The sequence below is a fragment of the Papaver somniferum genome, chromosome 9, assembly GCF_003573695.1.
Source record: "Papaver somniferum cultivar HN1 chromosome 9, ASM357369v1, whole genome shotgun sequence".
Classification (NCBI taxonomy): Eukaryota; Viridiplantae; Streptophyta; class Magnoliopsida; order Ranunculales; family Papaveraceae; genus Papaver; species Papaver somniferum.
In genome coordinates this window covers 200,235,460-200,249,344 of record NC_039366.1, presented here as the reverse complement: position 1 = coordinate 200,249,344, position 13,885 = coordinate 200,235,460, and the positions used below count along the sequence as shown (strand labels likewise).

The 13,885-nt window shown below is 34.1% G+C and overlaps 1 long non-coding RNA gene across 4 annotated transcripts; it reads left to right on the top strand.

The window, feature by feature from the left end:
• Positions 1-10,539, top strand: LOC113313180. Of its 4 annotated transcripts, XR_003341742.1 has the most exons (16): positions 1-147; positions 261-292; positions 649-708; positions 1,208-1,267; positions 1,411-1,542; positions 1,679-1,746; positions 1,931-2,049; positions 2,154-2,325; positions 2,411-2,490; positions 2,769-2,826; positions 4,096-4,250; positions 4,367-4,487; positions 4,591-4,681; positions 5,031-5,340; positions 6,975-9,674; positions 9,891-10,539. It is a non-coding gene; the product is annotated as an uncharacterized LOC113313180 (long non-coding RNA). The 4 variants fall into 4 exon arrangements; XR_003341744.1 differs by having other exon boundaries at positions 1,682-1,746; positions 6,975-10,539; XR_003341741.1 differs by having other exon boundaries at positions 6,975-10,539.
• Positions 10,540-13,885: the final 3,346 nt, after the last annotated feature.

Below are 13,885 nucleotides of genomic sequence, written 5' to 3'. Positions count from 1 at the left end.
TTTTTGCAGGTTACGGACAAGAAATTATCTGCAAAATCATAGATACCGATGCAAAAATAGATGACTGTATCACAAATATGTATGCAGCAACAGAGGAGGTAGTTTAAGTCACTTGTATCCTTTCTGTGTTTCAGGAAAGTGCAGCAGGTAAAATTTTATTTTAATTTTAACAAATAGTGGATAAATTGTGTACATTATGTTTTGATGCTTTATGATAAAGAGTACGAAGGGGTTCATTTCATGTGTACCTATGCGTGTAGGTAATGAGGCAAGGCTTCTATCATCCATTCAGGTATGAAATCAACTTATTCAATTGTTAGTGGCCTTTTTTGATGGATGCTGTCCATTACATGTATTATTGAAGTAGCTAAAAACTTGCCGGGAATCTCGGCAGAAACAATTTCAAGAGATCACTTTTTTCAGTTTTTACTTTCAACTAAAAGTAGTAACTTTCTTTCCCGAGCGCCTCCGTTCTCAAGCGCACAACCACACTAATCGAGTTTTCTAAAATGAACTTCTGATAATTAGCCTTTTTACCTTGTAACTGTAACCTATACTGGAGTATTATACTTTCCAAGGTAGTACTCAGCTTGTGTTATTATATTGTTACTAATCTTACTGTTATTGTTGCTTGTCTTATCTTCGTAGGCATCCCCGTCTACTTTCAGGCCAGCTGCAGAACTTCCTTAAACTACACTTACCCCAAGAGTAAGTCTATTTCTGTTCACGATGCACTACATTTCTACATTTTCAGTTTTTTTTTTTCAATTGTACAAGCACATATTTGTTATTGCAAACACAAAGTTAAGTTTCGCTTGGTCATAACCTGTTAACTGGGCATAATACTGGTGTGTAGTCGCGCCACATAATAGTAGTGGCTGGAATGGGGTTTCAAGATTAACATCTTTAACATCTCTAATTTGTTTGTTATGCTGCTGTTGTATGCTACCTATATGCATACAAGACTTTTATCTTTTGCAACACCCTCACTCACCATCTATTCAGGAATGAAGCTAAATTTTTCAAACTTTTTATTATGTTCTTTTGCTGTAATTCTTTCTTTCAAAATCCAAGGTTATGCTTCATGTTATCTCATGAAACTTGAATTTGTACATGTCCTTTAAGCATTTATTTATCTAGAATGAGCATCCCTATTGTTTGCATATATTTTTATTATTTGTACTTATGGACATGTTTAACTATTTAGGCATTACCATTCATTTCTCCACGGATTGTTGAGCTCCCTGAAGTTGCATGTGGCCCAAGAGTAAGTTGTTATTTTTCTTATAAATGATTAATCGGGAAGAATAATTTTGTGTTTATATTGTAAATATCGCTTTGAAAAGAAATTCAGTTATAAATGGATTAGAACTCCTTACTTTTCTTATTGATATTTGGTTGTCGGTGCAGACTTTCTCCTTGACACCAGAACAATCATCTCAATCTTTCATCTATTGCTAGTGCATCTGCGACAAGTGGCTGGTTTAAATAGTTTTCTGAGTGTTGTAGTGTGCATGAGTAACCTGTCCCTGATGTATTCTGGTAGGAAAGCTACCTTTTAAGTTTCTGCGGAATTTTTAGGTTGTTTTAGTTGGTGTAACTATGCTTACTCTTTGATTAGCTTATCCTGCCCACATGTACAGTCATATCTTACTCGTGTACTCTGTATCTTATGCAGCAGGAGGTTTGAAGCTTCATTAGAAGTTCTATTCCCTGGGATTCGAAGAGGGCGCTAAATGCTCTAAGGTTGAGTACTACTGTGTGTGTGGTCTGATTTTGTTTAGTTTTACAGAGGTTGCCAGATATTAATCTTTTCATGGGGTGGAATTCGTTATTTCATCCAATTGTTGTCTGATGCTTCATTGTCTGGTTAGTTTTCTAATGGGAGTGTAAGTTATGACTTATGAATTTTAATGTGGTACTGTTTCAGAACAATCTGTGGGTAAGGTAAATTCAACCAAGATAGTTCGACCAACTTCTCTCTAGTCTCCAGTTCCTAGTGCTAGTGCTTTTGAGAGTGCTGAGGGATCAGATGATGTGGATTTGGCTGTAAGTTCTCTTGCTCTCTCTTTCTAATGTATGTATGTACATACACCAACCAGTTTCTGTAATTGATGTAGAATATGATGAATCATAAACTTTTGATGTTGCAGGCATTTTCCAAACTATGCTTGGTCACATGAGTGCCATTGTTGAGCAAAATCCTATTTCTGCAGCCAGCATGATCCGATAGCAGCTGAAATTCTTAGAGAAGAGCCAGAGCATGAAAGTTTTATGCGCCTGATAATCACTAAAGTTTTATGCGCCTGATAATCACTCCAAATGGTAAGCGATGATCTTCCTGTGGATATGCATTATTCCTAGCCTTGTTAGAAGTTGTTCTTTGTTTGAACCCTACACAATTTTGCAGTTTGTAAACGAACCTTGCCACCAGATTGAGAGAAGTGAGCGCAACATTCGCCAAATTGGTGTCTTATCTTATACTCCAAGGTAATTTGGCATTCATGTTTGTTGATCTTAAGTTTCAATCTCAGAGTATTACATATGAGCTGATTTTTACATGATTTTGATGAAGCGCAATGTTTACCAAATGGGTGTCTTATCTTGTTTAGTATGCAAATACATTCGTAGAATCTTTCCATTGCCTTCAATAAAATTTTTCTTTGAAATTAATTTTGCATTATGATCTTTTGATCTGTCTAATGCAACTTATATGTACCTATTCAATACTAAGCATACGTAATGTCTTTTTTTTCCAATTGAAATAGGTTAGCAACCCTTGCTCCTCGTATGGAACAGTACATCCGGGGACAATCTATTTACACTGTAAGTTTTTCTTGTTCTCTCTCTTTCTCTCCCTCGCTCTCTCCTCCCCTTCTCTTTGTCTCTCTCTTATATACGTATATGCGCACACACCAACCAATTTATGTATCATCTTAATGAGTACGGTTGCCTTATACAAATGACACCTTCGAATATATAAAGTACTGTCGTATATATAAAGGATACCTTCAAATATATAAATGATGCCTTTGATTTATTAAAGTACCGTCGCATATAAATGATGATTTATTAAAGTACTGTAGCAAATTTGGCTTTTCGATACCGCCGGCTTATATATAGGATACCTTCGAATATATAAATGATGATTTATTAAAGTACCGTCGCATATATAAATGATACCTTCGAACGCATATGTAAATGATATAAATTATACCTTCGATTTATTAAAGTACAGTCACATATATAAATGATACCTCCGAGTTATTCTTTTTTGGTACCGATGGCTTGTTAAAGTACTGTCGCATATCTAAATAAGCAATAGATGGTCGCCACCTAGCCAGTGGTTCATATCATCTGCGCTGATCTTACATCATAAAATTGTTCAGCTGGGATGATAGTACGGGTTAGAAGTCCTTACTCTTAATGAAATCTTATTAATACGAATATTTCATGCCTTCCATAAAAGGAGATGATAATCCAGTAACCTTGACTAAGAAGGATTATCGTTGTTCGTAAACCCTGTGGAGTAGTTCTAATTTGACAGGAATTAAGGAAGGCATGAAATTTGGTTGTTAAGAGGTAGTTCAGATCATCTGCTAAGAGATAGTTGTTGTCATTATGGGAATTCATACTATCTACGTGAATCATAAATGAACTACGGTTGTGCTTGATCCCCTCGAGCGACGGAGGAGGGTACGTGGGCATCTGCTTTGCGGTTCAGCATAACTCCGCCTGATTGTTCTTATCATCTAAAATAGGTTGGTTGCTGCTTGGCAGTTCATACCAACTATTGAGAGATGATTGCAATCTTGTGATGGCAGTTCATACCAGATTTTCGTTCCACATCTGTTTTTCTTCCTGCACCTCATCCTTTTGCTAACAAAAAGGTCAAAGGCCGAACTTCCCAGGAGCGCCCTCCACTTGTTATCCAGGCAAGTTGATGCTAGATCTTAATTTGGTTTCTATTACTGTTGCTTAATTCTTATCATGCCTAAAGGTTTTTATTTATTATTATTATGTAGTTGGAGGGTTCAGGGAACCGGTCAGTGGATGGTATTTACATTGAGAAGACTAAACATACATTTCTTACAGATTGGAGAAAGGTGTATTACTGAAATATTTTCCTTGTTTTGGGGAATGTTGGGGTTTGCGCTGTATTGCTTCTGAGGATGAGCTTGATGTCTTGATGTCTAGATATGAATAAGTATGCTGCACGAAAGAGGCCTGAGCTTTAGTGAGAAAGAAAGGTGAGGCTTCTTGTTGTGTATTACTTTTCTTGATATTCTGTTTACTTTTCTGTAGCTGGAGTTATAGTGCACTCTCATCTTTATTGTATTGTATTCGTGTGATTTAACTATTCTAGTGGGCAATGAACGAATGAAGTGGATCACTTCTGGAGATATGGAACTCTTTATTCATGAGCAGCATTCTAGCATGATCAACGATTTTCTTGGTCATTACCCTGTATACGTGCCTGTTGTCCGGTGAGTCTGCAAACTTTTAGTTAGTGTCTCCACAAAAAACAGTATGCAATTATTATTGGACTTGTTCCATGATGCTTACCTGTCACTGTATTTTCTTTTGAAGCCTGGCGAAAAAGTGGATTTCTTCTCATCTCTTTTCGTCATTTGTGGAAGAGGATCTATGCTCCTTAATCCCAGACAATTGAATTTTTGAGGTAGATATCCCGAAGTGCTACTTATTATTTCTTCTATCTATCTGTATACACGTGAATATATACACTACTTCTGGATTCCTTATCATTTAAGTTATGAGCAAAAATGAATGAATTCTTGACTTGTGGTATAGTTAGGATGAGTAAGAAATGGGGTATTGGATGAAGCCACTGTAAAAACTGAGGTCCCTTTTGTTGTTCTACCTGTGAAGTGCTTTTAATTGCATTCATTTGTTTTATCATTAGTCCAGTTGTATTTCCTTGTGTATTTGTAATTACTTACCAAATCTCGTTGCTGCTTTGTGTTGTTATTGTTAATGTGCTCTCCGATGGTCGATATGTTGATTGACAGGTTCTTAGGGGAATGTTGAACCCCACCTGAACCTGAATGCGGGTCTCGATATGGATGTGAGGCTTAGATTATAGGGAGGTGAATAGGGAGGTGGAGACTAGGGAGCCAAATAGCATTTCCGATTTTTTTTATTCTTTTTTTCGATAATATGCTTTCTAGAGACTGTTGTAAAGCTTATTAGTTGGATAGTTTCCGTTCGCATACTGTTTCTATTCGTGCATTGTAATAGTTCGACGAAGGAGAGGAAGTATGATACAATCAGACGACTGCTCGGCTAAGCGTATGCATCCCCAATCTAGAAGAATCTGAGGTAAGATCTCTAACACCCACGATCTCCTATCAGTGGATTTATTTTTTACTTCATATGCTTATTTTGAATGAACTAGTTTAGTAAGAGACGATCAAAAATACTAAAACTAGATACACTAATCAAGGAAATATAGACTAGGCTGAACTAATTTAGTAAGGTTACAAGTGGAGGAAGTATAGACTAGGCTGATCAGTAAAATAAGATAGGAAAGTTAAGATAAACCACTAGAGCGAAATACACAAGTATGCAATCGTTAGTCAGGGAAATATATCACAGTCTGGCTTAGTCAATACCCTTACGGTCAAGGATTTTTGTTTTTAAGAGCGTTACACTGTTTTCTACCGTTTTTCTTCCTGGTGTTTTCTGCCCTGGGAGTTGTACCCTTCTTCTGCCATTGCTATAGAAGGTTCTTACTAGTATCCTTTATACGTTAGATATTCGGGATGGTCTTTTTGGCTATCGAAATGTTGAGGTCTGTTTTGCTATCTTTATTAAAATTCCCCCCCCCCCCCCCCCCCCCTTGGTCGATGGATAGTTTGCTTTATTTATTTTTAAAATCAAATAAATTATGGGCAATTGTAAAGAGCAAATCGTAACTAGTACGATTTGATTTTCCCTATCGCCAATTTACTTATTTATTTTTGAGAACACGTGCAGTATCGTTCTCTAATGGGGTGCAAGAATTCGGCCTTGGAGGGGGAATAGTTTGTGTGTTGTGTGTATATATGTGGTTATCATGTGTGAAAAACAACAAATAGTTAGATACATAATAACTACAAAAAATAGAAAAACAACAGCTTGTTTGATAGAAAGTTACTACGTTTACCTTTTAGGAATTTCTGCCCTAGGTGTTGTTTCTTCCACTTGATTTGTTTTTCGCATTAGTTTCTCTGGCCTTCTGCCGGTATCCCTCTACATTCTCCTTAGGTCCATATTTATCGATGAGGAGTATGCTAAAACTAATAACACAAATTATTAAAGCTCTCTTATTTTTGTAATTTTGTAATCTTCTTTCTAAGAATAGAAATCTATTTATATTAGAATTAGTTGAAGAGTAATTCAGTGGAATTTTGACTATAGGTTAGGGTACTCTAATGGGCCTATATTTGAAAACGTATCACACCTCCCCCCATCAGGAGGTTTTTGGTCCCTCAAAAACATTGAACCAAAAGGTAGGGATATTGAACTTGCAGCTGCTCACGATTACCACTTCGCATGCTTGAAAATATTCCCCTTAGGGCCGACTTGGATTAACTCTTATTTTCCCACTCTAGACATTCGTGTCTTTTGCTGCTTCCCTTAGAAGTAGAGGAATTCTTCAATCAATTTCCATAAGTTTCATACGACATACAGGTATCTTTGTTTTATCTTCTACAAATTTAATATGATGAAAGTTGGAGGTAATATGTATTCAATATTCTACGAGTTACGTATGAGAATATTAAAGGAATTCTTTATTCAATCTTCTACAAATTTAATATGAAGAAAGTTAGATGTAATACATATTCAATATTATAAAAGCTTCGTATGAAAATATTAAAGGAGTCTTTATTTAATTTGCGAAAGATCCATACAACATATAGGTATTCGGTACTCGATCTTATACAAGTTTTATACATACAACATTTATACAGACAACAGAGGAATTCTCTATTCAGTCACTCTCTTCTACAAGTTTTATAAAGATAGCATTGAGGAATTCTCTATCTCAAACCTCTGTAAGTTCCTTATGGGATTGTTGTACTCTCTTTTCAATCTTCTGCAACTTTCAAATAGGATTCAGGTACTCCTTATTCAATGTTTGGCAAGATTCGTATCTCAATGGCATATGAAGGTACTCTTTATTCATTCTTTTGCAAGACTCGATGCCATATGGAGGTACTCAATATGCAATCTTATGCAAGTCTTTATTCAATCTTATATAGGTTTCATATAAAAAATTATATGTATGATGATTTCAGCAAGATTCGTGTGAGATGGAGGTGTTCTCCATTCAATCTACCGTAAGTTCCATATGGCGTTGAAGTATTCTCTATTAAATCTTCTGAAAAAATTAGAGGTATTCTGAATTCAATCTTGCGCTAATTTCATACGAGATAGATATATTCTCCACTCAATCCCCTGCAAGTTCCATATGCTATTGAGGTATTTTCTATTTAATGTTCCGCAAGTTCCATACTGCATTGAGATACTTTCTATTCAGTCTCTTGCAAGTTTTATATGGCATTGGGTACTACTCTCTATTTAATTTTATGCAAATTTCGTACGAAAAATTAGAGGTATTCTGAATTTCAACTTCTGCTAATTTCATACGAGATATAGGTATTCTCTATTCTGTCATCTGCAAGTTCCATATGGTGTTGAGGTACTACTCCCTATTCAAACTTCTGCAAATTTCGTAACTTCTGCAAATTTCGTATGAAAAATTAGAGGTCTTCAGTATTCAATTTTTTTGTAAGTTTCATGCGAGATAGAGGTACTCTCTATTCAATCCTAGTTACATATGACGTTGAGGTAAGCTCTATTCAGTCTTCTGCAAGTTATGTATGAAATAATTAGTGGTATTTTACACTCAATCCTCTGGAAGTTCCACATGGCATTGAGTTAATACTTTTTATTTAATCTTCTGCAAGTTTCATGAAAAATTAGAGGTATTCTGAATTTAATCTTCTGCTAATTTCATACGAGATATAGGTATTCTCCATTCAATCCTCTGCAAATTTTATATGACATTGAGGTCCTCTTTATTTTATCTTTTGCAAGTTTCATATAAAAAATTAGGAGTATTGTAAATTCAAACTTCTGCTAATTTCGTACGAGATAAAGGTATTTTCCATTCAATCCTCTGCAAGTTTAATATTGCATAGAGGTATTACTCTCTATTTAATCTTCTGTAAGTTTTACGTGAAAAACTAGAGGTATTCTAAATTCAATTTTTTGCTAATTTCATACGAGATATAGGTATTTCTTCTGCAAATTTCGTACGATATCGAGGTACTCTCTATTCAATCATCTGCAAATTTCATACTAGATATAAGTAATCATATTCAATTCTCTGTAAGGTCCATATGGCATTGAGGTAATTCTTTCTATTTAATCTTCTACGAGTTTCGTATAACAATTAGAGGTATTCTGAATTTAATGTTCTGCTAATTTCATACGAGATTTAGGAAATCTCTTTTCTATCCTCGGCAAGTTCCATACTGCATCGAGGTACCTTCTATTCAATCTTTTGCAAGTTTCATATGAAGAATTAGAGGCATTCTCTACTAATTTCATACGGTATATATGTATTCACATTCAATCCTCTGCAAGTTCCGTATGGTGTTGAGGTACTACTCTATATTCAAACTTCAGCAAGTTTCGTATGAAAAATTAGAGGTATTCTGTATTCAATCTTCTGTAAGTTTCATGCGAGATAAAGGTATTCTCCATTCAATCTGAGGTAAGCTCTATTCAGTCTTCTGCAAGTTATGTATATAAAAATAATTAGTGGTATTCTCCATTCAATCATCTGCAAGTTCCATATGGCATCGAGTTACCACTATCTATTTATTCTTCTCTAAATTTTGTATGAAAATTAGATGTATTCTAAATTCAATCTTCTATTAATTTCGTGCGAGATAGAGGTATTGTACATTCTATCCTCTGCAAGTTCCATGACATTATGGTACTCTGTTTTAAATATTCTTCAAGTTTCGTATGAAAATTAGAGGTATTCTGTATGTAATCTTCAGTAAATTTCATACGAGATCGAGGTATTCTTCATTCAATCCTCTGCAAATTCTGAAATTTCCATATGGCATCGAGGAACTCTCTATTTAATCTTCAGTACATTGCGTATGAAAAATTAGAGGAATTTTGAATTCAATCTTCTGCTAATTGCATAAAATATATAGGTATTATCTATTCAATCCTCTGCAAGTTCCATATGTCATCGAGGTACTACTCACTATTCAATCTACTGCAAGTTTCGTATGAAAAATTAAAAGTTTTCTGAATTCAATCTTCTGCAAGTTTCATACGAGATTGAGGAATTATTCATCCAATCTTCCGCAAGTTCCATATGGCATTGAGGTACTCTCTATTAAATCTTCTGAAAAAAAAATAGAGGTACTCTGAATTCAATCTTATGCTAATTTCATACGAGCTATAGGTATTCTTCATTCAGTCCTCTGTAAGTTCCATATGGCATTGAGGTACTACTCTCTATTCAATCTTCTGCAAGTTTCGTATGAAAAATTAAAGGTATTCTGAATTTAATCTTCTGCTAATTTCGTACTAGATAGAGGCATTCTCCATTCAATCCTCCGCAAGTTCAATATGCTATTGAGGTACATTTTATTTAATCTTCTGCAAGTTTCGTATGAAAAATTAAAGTTATTCTCAATTTAGTATTCTGCTAATTTCATACGATATATAGGTATTCCCTATTAAATCCTCTGCAAGTTCCGTATGACATTGAAGTACTCTTTATTCAATCTTCTGCAAGTTTCGTATGAAAAAATTAGAGGTATTCTGAATTCAATCTTCTGCTAATTTCATTCCAGATATAACTATTTTCCGTTCAATCCTCTGCAAGTTCCATATGACATTGAGGTACTACTCTCTATTCAATCTACTGCAAGTTTCATACGAGATTGAGGAATTCTCCATTCAATCTTCCGCAAGTTCCATATGGCATTGAGATACTCTTTATTAAATCTTATGCAAAAAATTAGAGGTATTCAGAATTCAATCTTCTGTGAATTTTATACGAGATATAAATATTCTCTATTCAATTTTCTGCAAGGTCCATATGGTGATGAGGTATTACTCTATATTCAATCTTCTGTAGGTTTCGTATGAAAAATTAGAGGTTTTCTGAATTTAATCTTCTGCTAATTTTATACGAGATATAAGTATACTCCATTCAACCCTTTGTAAGTTTTGTATGACATTGAGGTCCTCTTTATTCAATCTTATGCAAGTTTCATATGAAAAATTAGAGGTATTCTGAATTCAGTCTTCTTCTAATTTAATACATGATATAGGTATTCACTATTTAATCATCTGCAAGTTCCATATGGCATTAAGATACTACTCTCTATTAAATCTACTGCAAGTTTCGTTTGAAAAACTATGTTTTCGGAATTTAATCTTCTGCAAGTTTTAATACGAGATGGTGGAATTCTCCATTCAATCCTCTACAACTTCCAATGGAAAAAATTAAAGGTATTCTATATTTAATCCTCTGCAAGTTCCATATGGCATTAAGATACTCTCTATTCAATCTTCTGCAAGTTTCGTATGAAAAATTAGAGGTATTCTGAATTTAATCTTCTGCTATTTTCATACGGGATATAGGTATTCTCCAATCAATCATATGCAAGTTTTATATGGCATTGAGGTACTCTTTATTCAAACTTCTGCACTTTCCGTATGAAAATTAAAGACATTCTGAATTCAATCTTCTGTTATGTTCGTACGGGATAGAGGTATTCTCCATTCAATCCTCTGGATGTTCCATATGGCATCGAGGTACTCTCCATTCAATCTTCAGCAAGTTTCGTATGAAAAATTAGAGGAATTCTGTATTCAGTCTTCTGCTAATTTCATACAAGATATAGGTATATTCTCTATTCAATCATGTGCAAGTTCCATATGGCATTGAGGTACTACTCTCTATTCAATCTACTGCAAGTTTCGTATGAAAAATTAGAAGTTTTCTGAATTCAATCTTCTGCAAGTGTCATACGAGATTGAGGAATTCTCCATTCAATCTTCCGTAAGTTCCATATGGCATTGAGATACTCTTTATTAAATCTTCTGCAAAAAATTAGAGGTATTTTGAATCTAATATGCTGCTAATTTCTTACGGGATATAGGTATTCACATTCAATCTTTTGTAAGTTCCATATAACATTGGGGTACTACTCTCTATTCAATTTTCTGCAAGTTTCGTATGAAAAATTAGATGTATTCTGAATTCAATCTTCTGCTCATTTTGTACGAGATAGAGGTATTCTCCATTCAATCCTCTGCAAGTTCCATATGGCAATTAGTTACTACTCTCTATTTATTCTTCTGCAAGTTTCGTATGAAGAATCAGAGGCATTCTGAATTTAATCTTCTGCTAATTTCGTACGAGATATAGGTATTCTACATCCAATCCTATGTAAGTTTTATATGACATTGTGGTACTCTCTTTTCAATATTCTTCAAGTTTCGTATGAAAATTAGAGGTATTTAGTATTTAATCTTCTGCAAGCTTCATACGATATAGAAATATTCTCCATTCTATCCTCTGCAAATTCCATATAGCGTCGAGGTACTCTCTATTCAATCTTCAGCACGTTGCATATGAAAAATAAGAGAAATTCTAAATTCGATCTTCTTCTAATTTCATATAAGATATAGGTATTCTTTATTCAATCCTCTGCAATTTCCATATGACATTGAGGTACTACTCTCTATTCAATCTACTGCAAGTTTCATATGATAAATTAGAAGTTTTCTTGAATTCAATCTTTTGTAAGTTTCATAGGAGATTGAGGAATTCTTCATTCAATCTTCCGCAAGTTCCATATGGCATTGAAGTACTCTCTACTAAATTTTCTGCAAAAAAATTAAAGGTATTTTGAATTCAATCTTCTGCTAATTTCGTACGAGATATAGGTATTCCCATTCAATCCTATTCAAGATCCATATGGCATTGAGGTACTATTCTCTATTCAATCTTTTGTAAGTTTAGTATGAAAAATTGGAGGTATCCTGAATCCAATCTTTTGCGAATTTCATAAGAGATATAGGTATTCTCCATTCAATCCTTTGTAAGGTCCATATGGTGTTGAGGTACTACTCTCTATTTAATCTTCTGTAGGTTTCATATGAAAAATTAGAGGTTTTCTGAATTTGATTTTCTGCTAATTTCATACTAGATATAAGTATTCTCCATTCAATCCTCTGTAAGTTTTATATGACATTGAGGACCTCTTTATTCAATCTTCTGCAAGTTTCTTATGAAAAATTAGAAGTATTGTGAATTCGAACTTATGCTAATTTCGTACGAGATAAAGGTATTCTCCATTCAATCCTCTACAAGGTCCATATGGTGTTGAGGTACTACTCTCTATTCAACCTTCTGCAGGTTTCATATGGAAAATTAGAGTTTTTTGAATTTAATCTTCTGCTAATTTCGTACGAGATAGAGGTATTCTTCATTCAATCAGCTGTAAGTCTTATATGACATTGAGGAGATAGAGGTATTCTTCATTCAATCAGCTGTAAGTCTTATATGACATTGAGGTCCTCTTTATTCAATTGATAGAACCTAAAACCTATTTTTTTCTTCCTAAAAAGGATGAAATCATTTTCGTACAAGATAGAGGTATTTTCCATTCAATCCTCTGCAAGTTCCATATGTCATTGAGGTACTATTTTCTATTCAATCTTCTGCTAGTTTCACGTGAAAAATTAGAGGTATTCTAAATTCAATCTTTTGCTAATGTCATGTGGCATTGAGGTACTCTCTATTTAATCTTCTACAAGTTTCATATGAAAAATTATAGGTATTTTGTATTCAATCTTCTGCAAGTTTCATACGAGATAGAGGTATTCTCCATTCAATCCTCTGCTAGTTCAATATGGCATCAAGGTACTCTCTATTCAATGTTCAACAAGTTTCGTATGAAAAATTAGAGGTATTCTAAATTCAATATTCTGTTAATTTCATACGAGATAAAGGTATTCTCGATTCAATTCCCCTGCAAGTTCCATATTGCATTGATGGACTACTCTCTATTCAATATTCAGCAAGTTTTGTATGAAAAATTAGATGTATTCTGAATCCAACATTCTGCTAATTTCATACGAGATATAAGTATTCTCCAGTTAATCCTCTGTAAGTTCCATATGGCATTGAGGTACTACTCTCTATTCAATCTATTGCAAGTTTCGTATGAAAAATAGAAGTATTCGGAATCTAATCTTCTGCAAGTTTTAATACTATATGGTGGAATTCTCCATTCAGTCATTTGAAAATTCTAATGGAAAAAATTAGAGGTATTCTGTATACAATCTTCTGCAAGTTCTATATGAGATAGAGGTATTCTCTATTCAATCTTATGCAAGTTCCATATGGCATCGAGGTACTCTCTATTCAATCTTCAGCGAGTTTCGTATGAAAAATTAGAGGAATTCTATATTCAATCTTTTGCTAATTTCATACAAGATATAGGTATTCTCTATTGAATCCTCTGCAAGTTCCATACGACATTTAGGTACTACTCTCTATTCAATCTACTGCAAGAATCGTATGAAAAATTATAAGTTTTCTGGATTCAATCTTCTGCAAGTTTCGTACGAGATTGCAAGTTCCATATGGCATTAAGGTACTCTTATTAAATCTTATGCAAAAAATTAGAGGTATTCTGAATTTAATCTTCTGCTAATTTCATACAAGATATAGGTATTCTCTATTGAATCCTCTGCAATTTCCATATGGCATTGATGTGCCACTCTTTATTCAATCTACTGCAAGTTTAGTATGAAAAATTAAAAGTTT